Source organism: Vombatus ursinus, unplaced genomic scaffold (genome assembly GCF_900497805.2).
Source record: "Vombatus ursinus unplaced genomic scaffold, bare-nosed wombat genome assembly UNPS02014816.1, whole genome shotgun sequence".
Lineage (NCBI taxonomy): Eukaryota > Metazoa > Chordata > Mammalia > Diprotodontia > Vombatidae > Vombatus > Vombatus ursinus.
The window spans coordinates 13,951,621-13,958,504 of record NW_020954594.1 but is presented as its reverse complement, the minus strand read 5'-3'; positions in this window follow the sequence as shown (position 1 = coordinate 13,958,504).

Below are 6,884 nucleotides of genomic sequence, written 5' to 3'. Positions count from 1 at the left end.
CACACACACACACACACACACACACACACACACACACACACACACACTCCAGGCATATAAGCCTATTTTAAACCAGTGAAGCAAAATGGGAGAAGGAGAGAACTGAGGTTGCTAAGGGGAAAAATACTGCCCCTATCCTGTCCCTCCCCCCCCAACTCCCCTCCAATCCTCTTTCCTTTTTGTTGTGGGCTGTACTTCCTAGTCCTATTGCAGAATGCTTGTTCCTCCCATCTCAGTGGTGACAGACTCACGAGGATGCCTCCATGTCTGTCTCACAGGTGTGGGATTCGATGCTTGCCAGCTAACTTGACTTTGGAGGAATCTCCCACAGTGGTTGGAGAGAGAGAGAGAGAGAGAGAGAGAGAGAGAGAGAGAGAGAGAGAGAGAGAGAGAGAGAGAGAACAGTTCACTGGCATCAGTAATCTACTTTCCCCCCAAAGACTCTGTATTTGAATAATAGCCTCCGCACTCACCCTCCCACGCCCCCTCCCCTGACTCCGTCTCTGTCAGATTCTCTTCCCTTCTCCACAACTGGGAGCTCTGGGGAGCAGACTGTTTTGGCTGGAATGAGACGGGCACAGATGGTACCACCTGCTGCACGTTCCCTAGTTCTTATTGGCTTCTCTCACAGCTCTCTGGGTTGTTGAGTTTTTGTTGTTGTTGTTGTTGTTTGTAAGTGCAGGAGAAGGGGAAAAGCTGATGACCCTTGCAGAGGATTCATTGTAGTACAGCTGCCAAAGGAGGCAGGCATCTGGGAGCATTTTCTCCCAGATGCAGTAGCTGGCAAAGTTCCCTCTGGGGCAGGGGCATACTGGAACCAGTTCAAACAGACTGAAAAGAGCTGATTATTAAATTTTCCGTGTGAGTATTTATACCTCAGAAATCAGCAAATGCTCCAAATCAGGGTTTGATTTATTGGTCTGTTTATTGTCTATAGTTAAGAAAATGATGGAGAAAAATGTTAATAATGCAGATTAAGCTTCAAACTCTAATGCATACTATTTTTTCTTCCCAAGAGCTGGTTGTTAAATATTACAGACATCCTCTTTTGCTGTATCAACCACTTTAGTGGCCAAATTACCAGGTCTCTTTGGGTCAATTCACACCTATTTTTCCAGATTGGGAAATTATGACCTGGGATAGGCAAGAGGTCCTGATGAGAGCTGGAGACCTGGGTTGCATTTTCTTCTCCATCAGTGACATATTGGCAGACTGCTAAGCTTGCTTTTCCTCTTTCTGTCTCAAAAAGAGAGAGTTTCCTCACTCAACTCAGTTTCCTCATTTGTAAAATGAAGGGGATTGGTTGGGTCATATGATCTCTAAGATTCCTTCCAGTTCTAACAGTCCATGCTTACATCTGTGGAACTATTTTAAGATGCACATAAATTGGAGATAATCAGGCTGACCAAGAAATGCTTTACAATAGATTTATTTTATACTCTAATAAGGGGGGCAATGTGATATCAAAAGAAGGCTGGAATGGAACGAAGGAGACCTGGGTTCCAGTTCTGTCTCTTAACAGCTGTGAGACCTTGAAGAAATTATTTCACCACTCTGGGTGGGTCTCAGTTCCTCATCCATAAAATGAGAGGGTTGGACTCAATGATCTTTAAGCTTTCTTCTAGCTCTAAATATCCATGATCTATTTCTGTTCCAATTTTTTCATTTTTGATTTATGAATCCCCTGCAGCTCCTGTTACTATGCATACACCTTCTGCATATTTCCTCCTCCTTGTCTAGTGGTACCCACAAGATTCATGAAATTCATTGAGGGGAAGAAGAATGACTGGTATTGAGAATACAGACAGTTGGCTTGCATTGAAAGCTGTTAATAGACTCAGTGGAACCATGGCCCTCTAATTGAATCTAAGAATCTGGTACACCTGAGAGAGGACTGATTTTGGAGACAGGCCCTGGATTCAATTTCCATTTCAATTCCACTCCCATTTACTGGTTAGGCCACCTCCGGTGGGTTCACTTCAACTCTCTGGGCTGTTGTTTCCTCACCCATGACACCATGCAGGGTCAACAAGATGACCTCCCAGATCCCTTCTACCTCTAATTCTATTATTCTGTGACATTTATGGAGGGCAAAATATGTGAAATGAACACATTTTCTTTTTTTAAAAGCGTTTTCTAAGAGAGAGAATGTTTTCCTATCTTCCTGAGTTGATAAAGTCCTATTCACAGGGGAACATAGTTATGACCTGTCAGCATGCAAAGCATCTAACAACATGCAAATGACATAGTGATATCCTAGTAATACAGTCAGGGTTCCCAGTATAAATAGCTTCCATTCTCTCCCCTGAATGATCCCTGTGCCCAAAACATAGCAACCTTCCTGCAGCAAAGAGTATGGGATGGTGGAGAATGTATTGCATCAGAAGTCAGGAGACCTGGGTTCTAATGCCAGCTCTGTCAGTAGACACGTGATCTTCAACCAATTAACAAGTTTTTATTAAGTGTCAACTTAGTGCCAGGTACTTTGCTAGGTGCTTCTTTAGCACTGTCGTCATCTGTAAACAAGGAGAGAAAGTTGAGTAAAATATTGTCAAAGAGTTTTCCAGGTTTGAGGCCCAGGGGATCATGGGATTTCTACAGCTAGGAACACTAGTTGTTATTTATTTAGAATTTATATTACCCGTCTCACTTCCAAAAAGGATTCTAGGTGGTTATATAATCAACAATTCTATGACTATGATTAGCTCTTAAGCTAGCTCATAGCAGAATTTTATTGTAGGATTAGACCATAGCTTGAAACAATCTTAGGCTAGGACTAGGTTATAACTCAGGCAAGCTATAAAAGACTTTCTAACTGTTATAGGACTTTTTGGGTTTGGGAGTTTGCAGACTTGAAGTGGCCATAACAGTTACTTATGGGAAATTGTGTGTGTATGTGTGTGTGTGTTTGGATACCATTTTACCAGTATTATTTTACTTTTTTAAGGCAAAGCAGACAATTTTTATTTGATATCTGTAATAGGAATAAGATTATGATAAAATCTGAACTCATCCATTTTGTTCCAGTTGGAGCTAATGGGTTACATATTCATGATAATTTTAAACTGCATTAGCATGCTTTGCTCCATGGAATTATTTTTTGCTAATAATCATTAAAGAGGCAGCATGCTATAGCAAATAGGTCAGGTCCCAGAGATGGGAAGAATTGGGTTCAAATCTTGCCTCTGATGCTTGTTGGCTATATGACCCTAGATTTAACTTCTCTATTCCTCCAGGCAACTCTTTAAGCCTATAAACTGAAAGGCAACTGCTGATCTGCATTAATAGAGGGAATTTCCACACTCGGAGGAAAAGGATTTCCTACACCAATGAAAAGACAAGTCTGGATGAAAAAATCATTATCAAAAATTTATTGTTGACTTATATATTTGAGTTCTAGAAGAATCAATCACTCCATTTCAAATCACTCCTCTTTAAACCTAGAGTTGACATTTTTACTTTGGGAAAGGAGATTTCTAAATATGGAATACCAGAAAATTAAACTGCAGTGAAAATATTGTCTAAGAAGTTTGTATTGTCTGTTTTATTAAATACATAGAATTCCTATTTACAGCAAAGATAACAAGGATTTCAAAACAAGTGTCTCAAGTTGTTAAAAAAAATTTGTATACTCTCTGTCCAGTTCATCGTTATCCATAACTTCCAGAAAAGAAATGCCTGTTTACATCTATGTTAGAACAACTATACCTAAACCAGCTCTGTCCATTGATCCATTTACAGGGTTAAAAAAGTTGGGTAGCGTGGTTTCTACTTCTCTTTCTTTTTTCTTGCTTAGATGTACCTTCCACCGGAAACCTGTGAGCTCACACTTTCTAAGCATGTTCAATAATGAAGTGGTAGACCTCCAAAGAATATTTCAGTGCTTCAGGAAGTGGTTGAGGGTTATTCAATAGATGGTATTCTCCCTTTCACATCTATACTGATCCAGTCAGACAGAGCAGTGTTGGGAAACACCGTGTGTGTATGTGTGTGTGTGTGTGTGTGTGTGTGTGTGTGTGTGTTTTGGAAGTGGTCAATTTTAGAGGAGATGTGAAAACCAAGGTCTGGGCCACTTGTGGTCATTAGAGATACCCTAGTCCTTTTTATGAGATTGGGGATGTTTCTAACAACTTTCTTTCCAAATTAGTATTTTCTTCCCATCCTTCCTGTCCTATTCCTTTGAAAATTTGAAGATAGCTTGCTTCATTTCCTAAAGTAAACCAGAAAACAATGTTATAATGGGATTTGGGGCCCTCAAAAGGAACTATTTGGGGAAGTGTAAAACAAGTCCTTCTTTTCTAAGTAAAAATGCCAGAGAATTGAAATTTCTTAAAACATGTTTTAAGATGACTTGGTCATTTTGATGATTTTTTCTATTTAATGATTGGCATGGCATGAAAAGAAAGCGTTTTCCTGATACTCTGGACTGATCCATCCTTCTTTCAATATCAATGTTTTCCCTGTAGTGTTTTCCACTTATAGAAAATTGTAAAGCATTCATGTCTCAAAAGGGCTCATTTCAAGCTCTTTCCTTTCACCTGCATGTGTGTGTGTGTGTGTGTGTGTGTGTGTGTGTGTGTCTTAAACACCACTATATAGTTCAACATTAACTCAGCATATGAGTAGATAAGCCTGTGGACACATATACACTTAATTCACACACACACACACACACACACACACACACATACACACACACCCCTTACCTACTCCCTTGCTCCCTGAAAGTGGTCAGAGCAAAATCATAAGCCTTTTTCTGAATGCTTCTTTTTGTTCTAAGCCCTGTGCTTGCCAATGCTGAATTTCCTGCCAGGGCAGTAGTCTATTTTTAACATTTTGGGGGCTTATCCTTCATTTAAAACCTGACAGGCATGTTCTACCTATTGAAAGTCAGACATTTGACTGGGTGACCTTAAAAAAACCTAGGTCACAGAGCTTTATAATGCCCATAGAATCACAGGCAGAAATAGAAAAAGAGATTTTTTTTTTCAAAAAGCCTCAAAGTCCAGTTATTCCAGATTGATATTGAAGACTTTCTCCCCCCTCTCATTGCTATCTTTGATTAAAGTCACTAGGATTTTTGTCTATTTGTCTCCATGCCAAGTGGGAACTATGAGATTCATTAAGCATTTTTGAGGGCTTTTTGGAGTTTCACCTAGTGGAATTCATAGTTATATCCAGTTTCACATCCTAGGTTTATGGTACATTCCTTTTGCAGTGGAAGTCCACTTGAAGATTAGTCTTTGTTATCATACAGTATTTGTTTGATTCAGATTAATAGAAACATCAGACAAAAAAAAAATCCCAAACCAAAAAAAAAACCCAAACTGGACACGACCTACTAGTCCAAGAGAGAGCATGTTGCTGATTATCTTATTGTTTATTTAAATATTTAAGCTCTAAAGGAAGCAATCATTCCTTTATACCTCTTCAAATTTGGGATTGACATTTTTATTTTGGGAAGGGAGATTTTAAAACATGGAATACAGGAAAAGAAAACTCTCCAGTAAAAATATTGTCTAAAAAGTTTGTTTTGTCTGCATGGTTTACTAAATATGTACAATTCCAACTCACAGAGAAGGTAACAAAGATTTCAACAGCCAACATCACAAATGTTTCAAGTTCTAAAAAAAAATCACTGTGCACAGTTTAACAATTTTAATTGAATAAAACCAAGGTTAAGCCTTCATTCTGAATATTAGTCTTTTTTTTTTAAAGATGGGCATAAATCATGTCTTTTTCATCATCTTTGTTACACAATGCAGCTTTCAGTGACTAAAAGCCCCTCCACATTTTAGTATATTAGATTATGTCAGTACATATTTATGAGAAGCATAAATCAGCTCTTGGTACACCTAGATGATTTCTTGGTACACATACATGTCATAAGATTTAATCAATGTTTTAAAATGTTCAGATGAGTCAGCTATGATTTATTTGATGTTTTCAAATGGAGTGATGTGCCATTTTGTTGCATGTAAAAAAAAAAAAAACCTTGCAGTTTATGGGAGTGCTAATTAGAGCCATAATAATTTGACCAGCGTGCCCTTGATCTAAAATGCCTAGGAGGAATTACTCTGTTCTTGAAAGAGACAGATTTCACATCTCCATACATTTCAGATTTAGAAAGGTCATTATTATATGTATCTGCATCTTGTGGTCATTCTGTTATAATGTTCAAGTGACTGCTGAGCCAATCAATCATCAGAAAAAATGTCATTGAATGCAGTGTAGCTGACTTAGAGTTAATGAGGGAGTCATAACTTTGGCTACCCTATAAAATTTCAACAATCAGGTTGTACTCACATATATTTTTCCATGTAAATTCTTTGTTGTTGTTTTTTTTTAATGGAGAGCTGTGATTGATGAACATGCTCTATGAGATTCAAATAATTGCACTGAGCATGTTTATTTGAATAACTGCCCCATTGCATATTCAAATAAATCCACTGAGTGTGTTTGTTGGAATGTTTTTACATGTACATGGGATCACATGCTCAAGTAAATGCAGCTGTGTTTATTTCAATGTGCAACACTCCAGATATACACATGCATGTTTGTGTGGACTACATCTCTAGGGCACTTACTATACTCCTGATGTTCTTAAGCATTCTGGATGCGAAGCACAGTGAATTTTTTTCCACACTTAAAACCTTATACTCTGAATGATTTGGTCAAAAATCGAATGAATTTCTTTTCAATGAGGTTTATATCATTGATAGGCTAGACATTAATTAATATTTTTTAGATCTTTAATTGGGAAAAATTATACATAACAAAATTATTCAAATATAACTTCTCTTCTTCCTTTTCTTTCTCTCTCTCCAACCCCTCTATACCTTCACTTTTTCATGAAGAGTAGATATATTTTTTTGCTAAGTTAC